This window comes from Papio anubis, chromosome 5, assembly GCF_008728515.1.
Source record: "Papio anubis isolate 15944 chromosome 5, Panubis1.0, whole genome shotgun sequence".
Classification (NCBI taxonomy): Eukaryota; Metazoa; Chordata; class Mammalia; order Primates; family Cercopithecidae; genus Papio; species Papio anubis.
In genome coordinates, this window is record NC_044980.1 from 103,313,022 (window position 1) to 103,329,350 (window position 16,329).

General features: G+C 35.9%; 1 protein-coding gene and 1 long non-coding RNA gene across 7 annotated transcripts in view; one reads left to right on the forward strand and one right to left on the reverse strand.

Annotated features, from left to right (window-relative positions):
- LOC108586370 overlaps positions 1-1,616 on the forward strand; it is a 264,725-nt gene extending 263,109 nt beyond the window's left edge. The window contains exon 4 of the long non-coding RNA XR_002522683.2: positions 1,085-1,616. This is a non-coding gene — a long non-coding RNA (uncharacterized LOC108586370). The remainder of the gene's footprint in view (positions 1-1,084) is intronic.
- The window catches only part of TMEM232 (transmembrane protein 232), a 311,652-nt gene that overhangs the window by 22,095 nt on the left and 273,228 nt on the right, over positions 1-16,329 (reverse strand). The gene's annotated exons all lie outside the window — the stretch shown is intronic.

The window sequence follows — 16,329 nt, forward strand, 5'->3', positions numbered from 1 at the left end:
TTAGATTTCCCCTTTTGAGGTTCTTTCCTACATCTTGTAGGTGTGCTTCATTTTCTTTTATTCTTGTATTCTTTTGTATCCTCTCATCACTGATTTTCAAATAGTCTGTTTTCAAGCTCACTAATTCTTCCTTCTGCTTGATCAATTCTGTTATTAAGAGACTCTGATGCATTCTTCAGTATGTGAATTGAATTGATCAAGTTCAGCATTTCTGCTTGATTAAAAAAAATAATTTGAATCTGTTTGTTAAACGTATCTGATAGAATTCTGAATTCCTTCTCTCTGTTATCTTGAATTTCTTTGAGGTCCTCAGCACAGTTATTTTTAATTCTCTGTCTGAAAGGTCACATATCTCTGTTTCTTCAGAATTTGTCCTTAGTAACTTATTTAAGTTTGCTTGCTAAAGTCACAGTTTCCTGAATGATCTTGATGCTTGTAGATGTTCACTGGTGTCTGGGAATTGGAAAGTTGGGTATTTAATGTATTCTTCACAGTCTGGGCTTTCTTGTGGTCATCCTTCTGGAGAAGGCTTTCCAGGTATTCAAAGGGATTTGAATCCCAAGCCCAATAGCACTGTGATTTTTCTAGATCTGTAAAAGTACCTCCTTGATTGTCTTGGATAAGATCCAGATGACCTCTGGATTACCAGGCATGATTATCTTCTCCTTACTTTCTTCCAAACAAATGGAGGCTCTCTCTCTGTGCTAAGGCACCTGGAACCAGGGGTGTGGTAATATAAGCACCCTTGTGTTCACCACCACTGGGACTATGCTGGGTCAACCTGATGCCAGCACAGCACTGGGTCCCACCCAAGGTATACTGTAACCACTGCCTGACTACCACCTATGTTCATTCAAGGCCCTAGGGCTCTATGATCAGCAAGTGGTAATGCCAGCAAGGTTTGTGTCCTTCCCTTCAGGACATTGTGCTCCCCCAGCTCCTGGGAAGGTCTAGAGATGCTCTCTGGAAGCCAGAGATTGGAGGAAAAAACCTTAGAAGTTTACCGATATTCTATTCCACTGTAGCCAAGCTGGCACTCAGACTACAATGCAAAGCCTTTCATGTTCTTTCCTTCTTTCCACAGGCTGAGGAGCCTCTCCTTATGGCAACTACTACCACTGGCCCACGGGGAATTGTGCCAGGCCACCACTGATGTTGATGTAAAGACCAAGGCTCTTCAGTCAGCTTGTGGTGAATTCTTCCAGGCCTCAGACTCATCTCTCAGTGCAGTGGGCTCCCCTCTGGCCCAGGACAAGTCCATAAATGCTGTACAATAGCCTAGGTCTGGACTTGGGGACACCAAGAGCCTGCTTGTTACTCTACTCCACTGTTGCCAAGCTGGTACCCAAGGTGCAAGACAAAGTCCTCATCACCTTTCCCTCTGCTTTTCTCAAATAGAAGGAGTCTTTCAGCATAGCCACCATAGCTGGGAATACTCTGGGTCACATCTGAAGTCAACTTATCTCAGAGCCAACAGCCTATGGCGTACTACCTGGATATCACTATTGGTTACTCAGGCCCCAACGGCTCTTTAATAAGCAGGTGATTTTTTTTTAAATTTATTTATTTTTTATTATTATTATACTTTAAGTTCTAGGGTACATGTGCATAATGTGCAGGTTTGTTACATATGTATACTTGTGCCATGCTGCTGTGCTGCACCCATCAACTCGTCAGCACCCATCAACTTGTCATTTACATCAGGTATAACTCAGTGCAATCCCTCCCCCTCCCATGATAGGCCCCGGTGTGTGATGTTCCCCTTTCCGAGGTCAAAATGATCTCATTGTTCAGTTCCCACCTATGAGTGAGAACTTGTCTTGGTGTTTAGTTTCTGTTCTTGTGATAGTTTGCTACAGAATGATGGCTTCAGTTGCATCCATGTCCACAAAGGACACAAACTCATCCTTTTTATGGCTGCATAGTATTCCATGGTGTATATGTGCCACATTTTCTAATCCAGTCTGTCACTGATGGACATTTGGGTTGATTCAAGTCTTTGCTATTGTGAATAATTGCTGCAATAAACATAGTGTGCGTATTGATATTTTATAGCAGCATGATTTATAATCCTTTAGGTATATACCAGTAATGGGATGGCTGGGTCATATGGTACATCTAGTTCTAGATCCTTGAGGAATCACCATACTGGTATCCATAATGGTTGAACTAGTTTACAATCCACCAACAGTGTAAAGTGTTCCTATTTCTCCACATCCTCTCCAGCACCTGTTGTTTTCCTGACTTTTTAATGATGTCATTCTAACTGGTGTGAGATGGTATCTCACTGTGGTTTTGATTTGCTTCAAGCTATACTACAAGGCTACAGTAACAAAACAGCATGGTACTGGTACCAAAACAGAGATATAGACCAATGGAACAGAACAGAGTCCTCTGAAATAATACCACACATTTACAGCCATCTGATCTTTGACAAAACCTGACAGAAACAAGAAATGGGGAAAGGATTCCCTATTTAATAAATGGTGCTGGGAAAAATTAAAAATTTCAAGCCATAGAGTAGAAAGCTGAAACTGGATCCTTTCCTTACTCCTTATCACGAAAATTAATTCAAGATGGATTAGAGACTTAAATGTTGAACCTAATACCATAAAAACCCTAGAGGAAAACCTATAGGTAGTACCATTCAGGACATAGGCATGGGCAAAGGAACTTCATGTCTAAAAAACACCAAAACAACGACGTAAAAGCCAAAATTGACAAATGGGATCTCATTAAACTAAAGAGCTTCTGCTGTGAAAAACTACCATCAGAGTGTAACCTACAGAATGGGAAAATTTTTGCAATCTACTCATCTGACAAAGGGGCTACAATATCTAGAACACCACAAGAACTCAAACAAATTTACAAGAAAAAAAACAAACAACCCACATCAAAAAGTGGGCAAAGGATATGAACAGACATTTCTCAAAGAGACATTCATACAGCCAACAGACATATGAAAAATGCTCATCATCACTGGTCATCAGAGAAATAAGCAGGTGATTAATCCTGCTAGGACTGGGTCCTTCCCTTTAAGACAGTGGAGTCACTTTTGGCCAAGGATGTGTGTAGAAATGTCATCATGGGCTAGGGCCTCAAATGGGAGTCTCATGACTCTGCCCAGTACCCTGTGCTACTGTGGCTGAGCTGGTATGCAAGATGCAAGACAAATTCCTCTTTTCGTATTGCTCTCTTCTCCTTAAATAGAAAGAAGGAATTGTTTTTGTTACTGAGAGACATGCTGCCTGGGGTTGGGAAAGGGGTGATGCAAGCACTCCCTTAGTTGCCCTGGCTGGTATCTCCCTAGGTCATATGCCGCCCTAGTTCACTGGCTCTGAGCCTAGCCCAAAACTAGGAGATACCTAGGAATTGCAGTCCTTGTGTCCTAGGCTATCTTTCAAGTTTACCTAGAACTCTAGAGCACTTCAGCCCCTGATGGCAAGGTTTCTTACCTCTGAGATGGGTGATTTCCCTCTAGCTAGGGCTGATCCAAATTCTCCTTCCATGTGTGGGTGCTGGCTGAGCATGACTTTGCTCTCCACTGTGACAGGGCTGCACTGAGTTCAACGTAAAGTCCCCCAGTCACTGAGTTCTCCCTCCCACAAGTGTACAGACTCTGTACCATGTAGCCACAGCTAGGGGGTTGGGGAGGGATGGTGTCAGCAATTCAAGACTGTTTCTCCTGCCTTCTTCAATGCCTCTTTCAGTGATATGAATTTAAAACCAAGTACTATGATTGTTCACCTGGTTTTTGGTTCTTGTGATGATGCTTTTCTGTGACAGTTATTTAAATTTGGTATTCCTGTGGGGGATGGTGAACAGTGTAGGCTTCTATTCTGCCATCTTGCTCCACCCCTTAAATGTTGTTTTTAGTTGCCACATTGTGTGGTCATTTGTTACATAGCACTGGATAACTAATATGAAGTGCCTTATAGTTGGTCTTTTAAAATTTATTTTTGAGCACAATTTGGACCATTTAAATGTGTAAATTTGTATTTAGTTCTTCAAATTAGAAAATAAATTAATTGATAAGTAAGCTTCTTTTGCTTCTTTATTTTTTTTCTGAAATTCCCTTAATTCTAATGTAGATGTCTGGACTATACTTCTCATTTTGTTATCTTCTTGTTCCCATTTTCCTCCACTTTGTCTTTATTTTACTTCCTGGGAAATTTCTTCAATTTTATCTTCTAAACCTTCTGTTGAATTTTCAACTTCCACTATTGTGTTTTTTAATGTCTAGGAACTCTTTCTTTCTTATTCATATGCTATTCTTTTCTATAGCCTTCATTTTTCATGGATGAAAAATTTTTCATTTATTTCTTAGAGAATAATAATTTTAGAGTTTTTTGGACATTTTTTCTGTCCTTCTGCACTGTTTCAAATTTTTCTGATTGCCTTCTGCATTTTATTTATTTGGATCCCTGTCTATTATGTTGGAGTCTTTTGTTTTTCAAATATTTGATGAGTCTTATCTCTTCATTAATATTTTAACAGCTTTGTTAAGGTCTAATTAACATAATAAATTACATATGTTTAAAATATATAACTTAATATTTATGACATATATATGCCTATGAAACCATCATTATATTCAAGGAAATGAACATAACCATCACATTCCCCACAACCCCACCAAATTTTCCTCACACTCCTTTTCCCAGTTATTTATGTTTAAGAACAAAATAATACAAAGTCGATTGGAGTCTATGGGTTTCTGGGGCATGTTGAATAATGGCCTTCATCATGGAGTGGCTGGGTAGTGATTATATTAGTTATATATTGCTACATAATAAATTACCCCATAATTAACAACTTAAAACAACAAACGTTTACCATTTCAGTTTTTTTGGGCATGGTCTCTGGCACAGGGTCTCTCAAAAGGTTGAAATCAGGGTGTTGTCAGAGGCTTCAGACATCAAAGTTCAACTGTGGGAACAGTTACTTACAAGCTAATTCACATGATTATTGACATGCCTCATGTTTTGGCTGGCTGGTGATCAAATACATCAGTTTTTTGCTATTTGAGCTCCTCATCAGAGCAGTTCAACATGACAACTGGTTTCTTTCAGAGTGAGTGAATGAGAAAGTCAAAGAAGGTCCCTAAGAGAGAAGCTACAATCTTTTTGCAACCTGGCTTGGGAAGTGGTATCTCATCACTTCTGCCATATTCTATTCATTAGAAATGAATCACTAAGTTCAGGCCACATTCAAAGAAAGAGATTACACAGGGGCAGAGATATCAGAGGCTAGGATCATTGGAGGCCATCTTAGAGGCTGCCTACCATAGGGGTGAAGCCATTTCCTTGGAAGAACTCTCTATTGTCAGCATCTATAGGCCTTTTTTCTTGTCTGGAACAAAGACATCAGACAATCTCCTGCCCGGAATGTGTCACTGGCCTCTGACCTTTAAGGAGAGGAGGGCAGGAGTGAATGTGGAAGTGACAGAAACACAGAGTAGGGGCTCTGAATCTGACTGTTCAATATGAAGTCTTTACCTTCATTCAGTGCAACATCCTTGCTGTCTTTGAAGGCTTTTAAGCAGTAAAATGAAATGATCAGAATTCTGCTTCAAAATTATTGTTCTGACAGCTGTGCAGATTGAACAAGAAATACTTAGAGATATGGGACCATTTCTGGATCTACTGGAATAGAATGGTGGCAGCAATTATGAAAGACTGGAAGAGTTGCCTTACCAGAGAAGCAATTGCTTGCCATAGCAACTATACAGATTTGGGGTTGGGGAAACAGGGTTATATAAGAGACCATGTTCTTGTTCCTCTGTTTTCAGCCTCTCAGTGACTCCACTGTTGCTAGTTAGAAGATATAATAATATAAGACTTTAGGTTTCAGTCTAAACCACTAAGAATTCCTAAATGTTAATATACCACCACTGTTTTATTCCAGAAGTTCTTAACTATGAAGTTTTGACAGGCTGACATATTTCCATAATTGTGAGGTACATTAGAAATTATTTATTGCTAATAATAGGAACAAAATCTGGAAAATATTCATTCTTTTGAAATCTGCTATGTTGGGTTTGTGGTATCCCCGTAATAGCACTCTCATTCTCATTCATTTTAATATGGTTGAGGATCCTGAAAAAATTCCGGGTATAACTCAGAATCTCTATTTTCTATGTGGTGATCTTTAGTAACCTATGAGTCAGTGGAGCGAGAGTTAAAAATGGAATTAAGGACCCTCGTACTCTTTAAATAAAAATAGGTGAAAATGCTCATATGAAAGCAGGCAGGCCTCCCTCTGTAACTGTGCTCCCAAGGTGACGCAGGCGCCAGCAACATAGGTACTACTTTTGCCATATATATATACACACACACACACACATATACATATATGTATATATTTATAACTAGCTTTTGCAGGTCATGCAAAATAATTTTAAAAGGATATAGGAGAAAGTTGATTGGTAGACATTATATTGCCTCTTAAAACAAATGAATTTCTACTGAGGGGAAGAGGGGATAGAAACCCATCTCCTTATATTTCAGCACAGCCACATTGCATAAAAGTCTATCAGAGACTAGGAATCAGGTTAGGCACTGTGGTTATCACTGTGCCACCTAGCTGCAGATCTGAGTAGGGGCCTAAACTAGTGCACAAATGTAGAGAGAGGGACACGAGCACAATTTGTAAATCTTATCTGTTGACAAATGCCAGTCCTATATAGAGATATTTTTAATACATGGTAAGTAGAAGAAAACCTATAAATAACCTCTAAATTATTGCAAGGAAAGAAGAATGATACATCATTCCATATATCCAGAATAAAATAAACTTTTAAAAATTATTTGCTGCAGAAACTGGAAATAAGGTACAGAAAATTACTTGGTATACACAAAAGAATGTATGTTATAATATTTATAAAATAGGGGCTGAAAGTCTCAAGAATAGAAAAGTCAGGGGAAAAAAGATTTGAAATGAAGAAGGATGGCAGAAGTGAAAGTATCGTAGTAAAAGCAGTTAAAGACAAACAGAAAAGACATTATAAAACATAAATCAGTGACATGGATTACCAATTCAAGATAATTTCCAAAGTTCAGAGGAAATTGTAAAGTGAAAATGAAGAGAGAAGAGATTAAAATTGTATAAAAATATGTTATTCAACCCAATAATTATGAATTAACAAACCCTCAAAAATTGTAATTGAAGAAGTATTCAAAGATGACCACAGGAAACTTATAGAGCTGAAAAATGACTTAAATATGTATATTGAAATGACTTACTATACTAGTGCAAAAACTGAATTCTAAAGAAAAAATAAACTATAAAAACAAAAGCGATATGCTACAAATATTGGGACAGAAAAATGAGCAAATATTAGTAAATATTAGTTTACTTAAATAAAGAGTAGTAAAATCTGCCTTAGATCTCTCCCTTGCTTTATAAAATCACAAAAGAATTAATTTTTGCTCCCAAGAAATTTTATATTTTCGAGAACTTAGAATAAATTACCCTCCTTATACTTCGCATAAAGTACTTAAACTAAGAGATTAAGAATGGAGGTAACTCAAAGTTTAATAGTACTTTTAACCAAAAAACAGAATAAGAAAGAGTAATAGTAGTGGCAGAAAGCCATTAGACCCTAAGCCCTTTGAGAGCAACAATCTGTCATGCAGTTCCAGAAACTAACATCTAGCCAATAGTTCTACAAAGACTAGCAGTGAACACTCAATTACATTAAACATAAATTTGACTCTAGATGATTATTTTAAATTTGCTTACAAAACTGAATAACAACAGAATGTTGCTTAAAGAGAAAATAATAAATGCTTAACATAAATTAATAATATTAATATGGGTCTTAACATATACATTATAGTTTTAAAATGTGAGAAGACGAAGTGAAAAAGAAGTAAAAATGTAATACATTCCCCCTCTCACATGGAATGAGGAAAGTATCAAAAGGAGGAAGGGATGCAAAATATATATTTTATTACTGACTTTTGAAAACTTTTGATATACAAGGGTTTTTCTGAGAAATCTGAATATGATCATTATAAGAATTAAAAACAGGATATATGACTTCCAAATCATTGGGGTACATCAAAAGAAGAAAAACATACTTTAAGTAGAGAAAATACACAGTAAAAACAAGACAATACAAAACAAAAAGATAGAAAGTGTGACTAAAAGTGTTATGAAGTCCATAGAAGGCAAAGGAAAAACTAAAGTAAAATTAAAGCAAATCAAAGTGATATTATGTAGCTTACATGAGTCTGTTGAAACAAAATGATATTAATAAAGAAAGGAAATTAAAATGGTTGTTAGGAAACTCCAAAAATTAAACTATCAAGAGTTGCAACTCTATTTTCAGACAAAGTAGAATTTAAGGCAAAATCATCAAACAGTTCAAAGAGGATAATTTTATATTGAAAAATGGTATATTTTAATAAATGATACATTCTTCATTGACTTTTTAAAATATACACCTAGAATGACATGAAGGAAATATGCCAAGTTTAACAATGATCTTAAGATGGATTACAGACAATGTGTACTTTCATGGTACATGCTGTTACATATTCACACCCATAACGATTCAGAAAGAAAAAAGGTGAATGAATGAAAGAAAACCATCTATAAAATAAAAGAAACATATACCATAATTCTGAAATAAAATGGTTGCTTTTTAGCTCTTAAAGTTTCTGTATCACCTGTCCAATCATCCCTTTAAAGAATTCCTTCTCTATTTGCTGGGACTTTTTTTTCTCAGTATATTTGTTCTTGTAATTATGTGGATTTAATTACTACCTTTCTCTAGGAGGTTTTTATTTCTTCTTTACCCTGATTCTACCTTCACAATTACTTTCTGGACATCTCTACACAAATGTCTTAGTGACACCAAAAACTCAGTGTATCTAAAACTGAAGTAATTTGGTTTCATTAGTCATTAATTAAATGAATAACTATGGAGTACCTACGAATGACTATGGAGTATACTCGGCTCTGTATCAGATTGTGGATCTACAAAGCAGATTCCTACCTTCCAAAAGCTAAGAATCTAATGGTTTCTTCTAAAATGTGTTCTTTTTCTCTGTTCCCTATTTTGATAAAAGTACTATGAACCTCTGAATTACCAAGGCTCAACATCTCTGGCATTTATTTATTTATCATGATTATTGATACAACTTGGCTCTGTGTCCCCACTCAAATCTCATGTTAAATTGTAACTCCCAATGTTGGGTAAGGGACCTGGAGGGAGGTAATTGGATCATGGGGCATATTTCCCCCTTTTGGTTCTTGTGATAGTGAGTTCTCGTGAAATCTGATGGTTAAAAATGTGTGGCACTTCCCTCTGCTTTCTCTCTCCTGCTGCCATGTGGAAAACGTGCTTGCTTCCCCTTCACCCTTCCACCATAATCATAAGTTTCCCGAGGCATCACAGCCATACTTCCTTTATAGTCTGTAGAACTGTGAATCAATTAATCCTCTTTTCTTAATAAAATACCCAGTCTCAGGTAGTTCTTTATAGCAGTATGAGAATGGACTAATGCAATTATTTTTTAGCTTTTCCCTGTCTCTTGCTTTTCACATCCAAATAGCTGCCTGGAGCTGTGTTTTCAGATTTTACCTGCTTGTTTCTTTTCTTTTCTTTTCATCTCTACTACCTACTGTCCAAGTTTCATCTCTCTCACCTGTACTTTTGAAATATAACCTCCTAAATTATCTCATTATCTTCAAATCTCCATTTTTTTCATCTTATTAACTATTGCCAGTTAATTTATGCCAAAATAGAGCCCCTGGATTCACTCTTCCTGTTGTAGGTTTAGCATGAATGCAGGTAAACTGTGGAAATTAATGAAAATATTTAACAACTGAATGACATGAATCAAAACAGGTGTCAGGTAGATTCTAATGAATCAGAACAGACGCTGGATGTAAACAGCCACATACAACTGTACCAGTGCTTTCCAGCACTCTTGGATGTACCCACCCCACAGTTAGATATGTTCTTGGAGCAGAGATTGCAATATGTTCATCAGAATCTTTATTGTGTCTTTCCTGGACACAAAGCTGGGACACTTTTCTAGTTCTACTAGTTCTCATCAAAGGAATAAGTGTGAAACTTCTAAGTTAATTAGGCATGTATGCCTCACCCAGGGAAAATACTTGGAAGGCCAAGAGGACAGTGGGACTACTCTAGGCCTTCCAAGAGGACAGTGGAGCTACTGTCCTCTAGGCCTTCCAAGGAAAGATCCTGGGTCACTAAGAAAAGAACCTGGGTCACTAAATGACCACATGGTAGGTCATCTCAGAAGGAACACCACATTTGGCTGTGATGGAACACAAAATAAATGCTTATTGTATCAAGCCACTGCTGGTTCAGGACTTACTTGTTTCTGGAGCTACTATTACCTTGATATATCATCTTCCCTGTTTCCCTAGCACCCTGTATCCATCTGTATTACAGAAGCAGTTGGCATTTAATTTGTATGCTTTTTGTTTGTGCATCTATCTCTTTCTTTAAACCCTAAATTCCTTGGGAGCAAGAATATTTTATTTTATCTCCAGAACCTAGCATATATGCCTGAAATTAAATACTCCCTGAAAATATGCCTTTTAGATGTTGCTGTTTTTAATGAATCCTGTTATTCTAGGAAATATTTCAACAGCTCTAAAACTTCGATGCCATCTCTTTGCTAAAGAAAGAAAAGCTCAAAGTCTTAGGTTGGTTTGCAAGAGTCATCATTGTCCTGTGAGTCTTCCTATTTCACTTCAACTTTTACATTTAATGCCTTAATCTTCTAGTCATTGTTTTTAAAACATTTCCAAAATCGTTTGCTTTAATGATTTTGTTTATACTATTCTTTTTAATAGAAGGAATTTTTTTTTTTTTTTTTTTGAGATGGGGTCTTGCTCTGTCATCCAGGCTGGAGTGCAGTGGCACTATCTCGGCTCACTGCAAGCTCCATCTCCCGAGTTCATGCCATTCTCCTGCTTCAGCCTCCCGAGTAGCTGGGACAACAGTAGCCTGCCACCACGCCCAGCTTATTTTTTGTATTTTTAGTATAGACGGGGTTTCACCGTGTTGGCCAGGATGGTCTCAATCTCCTGACCTCGTGATCTGCCCGCCTCAGCCTCCCAAAGTGCTGGGATTACAGGTGTGAGCCACTCCCCCACCGGCCAAAAGGATTTTTTTTAATGTTTTCATGTTCAAAACCTGTTCAAAACCTATTTTCCCCTTAAAGTTTAACTCAGTTGCCTTACTATCAATTAAACCTTTACTAATTTCTTCCAGCAAGAAGCTTTCTTTCTCTTCTAAAAACTCTTATAGCCCTTTACTTTTCTTGTGGCATTTATTATTTATTAGTATCATAGGTATTTATGAACATCACTTATACACTGGTATTTCGCAAGCTCAATAAATTTAATATATTTTAAGTCTGATATCTTTTTAAAATACAACAAGAAATATAACTATTTTCTTATAGTTCACCAATTTATTTAATGGAAAATCTGTTGAAAAACAAGTGCTAAGATACTGAGAGAAGGTTCAACTACTATTTTTGTTGACTAGCTAAATAGCTCAACATGTTCTAGCAAAGAAAACCACCACAGACCCTTATTCAGTTTAGAATGTTTTTTCACATCTTACTTCTAAAGTAAAGCTGGCTACAGAATCTTGACTTTAAAAGGTGCAATCTTTACAGTTGTAGTAGAGTAACAATTGTTCATCTTGCCCCCAAAATATCCCATGTCCATAAAATAAATACAAAATGTTATATAAATTGATTTTATAGTGACCAGTTCATATAATAAAAGAATAATTATATAGTGGGTGGGCAAAATGTATTTTGTATACAGACAACTGATACAATTGTTGACTACCTGGTTGGTTAATCCTTTTCAGTGTTTTAGTTTTACCTCAATACTCCTCTCAATTTTGATCAGAAAAACACAGTAGAATTTTATTTGAAGAATCCATCCAGATCATTTAAATTTCCTTGGGATTGATTTTATAGCATGTGAAGAACAGGTAGTTTGTTCTGTGTACACACAGAAGAACCCTGAATTGATTTAAAATGAACCAGGTCAGTGTAGATCAATTTAGGCAATGATGACCCATGAGGAGATGCAAATTAGGATTCTCCTACTGAGACCAAAAATAGATTTCATCAAATTCTCTCTGAGCAGATTCTTAAAATGTGTCTAAAAAAAGACAGCCATAAAAATGTCAGTATTCCTATAGCAATGTGAATAAGAAGAAATAGAAGAGTCAGGGATAAAAGATATTTCAACAAAATAATTTCTTCATGTATAGTCTAGTGTTTTTATTATCCACATTAGTTTAGAAATAAAGACATTATTGGAAGAACAAATAAAAGGGCAGGCTACTAATGACTTCATGCCAAATGTGTTTGTCATTCATGAGTCCTCTTACATAAGTAATGAAAGGTAGGGTTTAGTTCCTATTACAATGTAAAAGTACTGTGCATTAATGTGTGCACGTACTCCTTACGATGTGTGAGGTGCTTAACTGAACGCTTCTGATTGAAGTACCTGGAAAACTAAGAAATCATAGCTAATTCATGAAGCAACTACACCAAAAACTGGAGCTATTAATAGCTTTATCCGAGAGTTACATTGTTATAACAGAGTGATAGTGATACCACGAAGATAATTGCTATTCCTTGTCAACAGTTTCATCTTAAAAAGAGAATGTGGAAAATGACTTTATAACTTATTTTTGGCCCAATTTGCTGCAGCACAATTACTTATTCCCTGTAATCTGTTACCAAAGAGAAGTGAATTCTCCATTCTGAGAACCTCAGATACAAGATATCTGACTTTAAATCTCTACCGTATACCTTTATTAAATTTTATTTTATTTTATTTTTTTGAGATGAACCCTTGTTCTATGGCCAGGCTGGAGTGCAGTGGTGTGATCTTGGCTCACTGCAGCCTCTGACTCCCTGGTTCAAGTGATTTTCTCGCCTTGGCCTCCTGAGTAGCTGGGATTACAGGCATGCTCCACCATGCCCAGCTAATTTTTGTATTTTTAGTAGAGATGGAGTTTCGCCACATTGGCCAGGATGGTGTCTATCTCCTGACCTCATGATCCGCCTGCCTTGGCCAAGCAAAGTGCTGGGATTACAGGTGTGAGCCATGGATACCTTTAGAACTTGATACTCCAGTGCTTATTCAGAGCAAATTTATCAGCAGACGTATTTTAGTTTGGGTGGAACCACAGATTACCCAGTGTATGAATTTTAGCCCTGACTATGTTGCAAACTAGTTTGGTATAAACCTTGGTTACCTCATCTGAGGTGTTCATCTTAGTCAGTCTGCTGAGTTCTTTTACTGTTTCATTTAATAAAAACCAAGGTTCAGTTTTAATTCCAGGAGCAAAAAAATAAAGACCAACGTTATAAAACATCAGTACCATAGACAGTGTGACATAGACAAGGAATATTACCAGGGCTAAAAAAGAACATTACAATGTGATTTAAAAAAAAAAAAAAAAAAAAAATTCACTAAGGAAAAAAAAAAGCATTCTAAGTGTTTGTGAACCTAAAAACTGTTTTTGATAATACATGAAGCAAAAAATAATGTAACTGAATAAAGAAATAGATAAATCCATAATTATACTTGGGTAGTTCAACAATCCTCTCTTGGCAATTAATATAACAGACAGAAAATCAATAAGGATATAGAAGCCCGAAACAATACTATCCACAAACTTTACATAATTAACATGTATACAATATTCTAACAGCAGAATACAAACTATTTTCAAGTACACATAAAATATCCACTGAATTAGACAATTGTCTAGCCATAAATCAAATCATAACAAATTTAAACAAATAAAAAAATCACACAAAGACCATAAAAAAATCCTAAACTAAAAAAAGTAAGTCAGGCACAGTGGCATGTCCCTAGCTACTGAGGAGGCTGAGGCAGGAGGATTTTTGGAGCCTACGAGTCGTGGGCAATAGTACACTACAATTGCACCTGTGAATAGCCACTGTACTCCAGCCCGGGCAACATAGCAAGACTCTGTCTCTAAGGAAAAAAAAAGTAGCAGAAAGATATCTGGAAAATGTCTAAATATTTGGAAGCAAACAAAACACTTCTAAATAACCTATGAGTCAAAGAGGAAATCACATGAAAAATTAGAAAGTATTTTAAATTAAAAGAAAATGAAAACACCGACAAAATTGGAGAGACGCAGTTAAAGCAATACTTAGAGGAAAATGTACAAAGGGAGTTGTACAACAGTAAATGTTTATATTAGGAAAAAAAAAAAAACTCTTGGATCAGTGAACTAAGCCTCCACTTTAAGAAACTGGTAAAGAGAAGCAAATTAAACCCTTAGAAAGAAAGGGAGGTATAATAGATATAGGTGCATTAATCAATGAAATTGAAAGTGACAAAAAACAATAGAGTAATTGAAAACCAAATCTTTGTTCTTTGTAAAGATTTAAAAAAAGTGATAAACCTCTAGCCAGACTTACCAACCAAAAAAAGAGAGAAGATACAAATTATCAATATCAAAATGAAAGACAAAACATCGTTACAGAACATAGACATGAAAATCATAATAATAAAATATTACAAACAATTAGATGCAATGGGCAAATTCCTTGAAAGGTATAAACTACCAAAGTTTCATCAAGAAGAAATGGATAGCATGACTACTTTGATATATGTTAAAGGAACTGAATTCATAGTTACAATCCTTCCAAGAAAAAAAAATGCCAAGCACAATGAATATACCAATTAATTATTCCACACTTTTAAGAAGATATAATGCCAATTTTACAAAATCTCCATCAAAGTAACATTTCACAATTCATATCATGAGGCCAGTGATGTCCTGATATTAAAACAAACAAAAAAGGATATTATAGGAAAAAACTAGTGAACAATATTTCTCATGAATGTAGATATAAACTTTTTTTTTAAAATTTGTTTTTATTTTTATTTATTCAGTTAGTTTTTTGAGACGAAGTCTCGCTCTATCGCCCAGGCTGGAGTGCAGTGGCGCGACCTCGGCTCACTGCAAGCTCCGCCTCCCGGGTTCACACCATTCTCCTGCCTCAGCCTCCCGAGTAGCTGGGACTACAGGCACCCGCCACCACACCCGGCTAACTTTTTTGTATTTTTAGTAGAGATGGGGTTTCACCATGTTAGACAGGATGGTCTCGATCTCCTGACATCATGATCTGCCCGCCTCGGCCTCCCAAAGTGCTGGGATTACAGGCATGAGCCACCGCGCCAGGCCCACGTAGATATAAACTTTTAAACAAAATGAGAGCAAATCAAATCTACTAATATATTAATACAAAAAGGATAATGAATTATGAGCAAGTGGGGTTTATCCCAAGACTGCAAGGCTTTTTCAACACTGAAAAATCAATCACAATTAACCACATCACTAAAGAAGGAAAACCGTTACAGGTCTCTTTCAACAGATGATAAACAAGGTTTTAATAAAATTCAACATTCATTCATAATAAAAAGTCTTTGAAAATGAAGAATGGAAGAAAACTTCCTCAATCTGATAAAGGGGATCTATGCAAATCTACAGCTTCCATTCTACATAATGATGAAAGCAGAATGCTTTGCCTCTAAGATCAGGAACAATGCAAGGACGTTTGCTCTCACCACTTCTAGTTAACATTGAACTGGGGGTTCTAGCCAATCAATAAATTTTCTAAAAATAGCAAATCAAAAGACACACAAAATAAAAAGTAGAAAAAATAAAAATTGTCTTTATTTGAAGTTCATAGGATTATCTTTTAAAAATCATTTGAAACCTATAAAAGAAGAATCTACAGAAGAATAACCTACAAAACAGGTTAGTTAAGTACATTAGAACTAGTGAGTCTAGCAAGGTTTGGTGATAAAAGGCCGGTATACAAAAATCGGTTGTAATTCTATACACTAGAAATTAATAATTAGAAACTATAATAAAAAGATATACAATAACAAAACATAAAATATGTTAAATATAAATCTGAAAAATATGTGTAGAATCTATGCGCAGAAAAGTAAAAACATTGACAAAAGAAATCAAAACAGATCTAAATAAAAGAAGAGATATACAGTGTTCATGAACTGAAGGAGTAAATACGAAGATGTCAATACTTTTTAAATTAATATAGAGATGCAACAATCACAATCAAAATCTATAATCATAGATATATATATATAAAAAATCATATATATAATCATAGATAAACTGATTATAGAACTTGCTTGGAAAGGCAAAATAACTAGAATAACAAAAGCAATCTTTAAAAATAAAAATACTACCTGGTTTCAAGCCTATAGAGCTACAACAAGTGAGAGAGTGTGGTA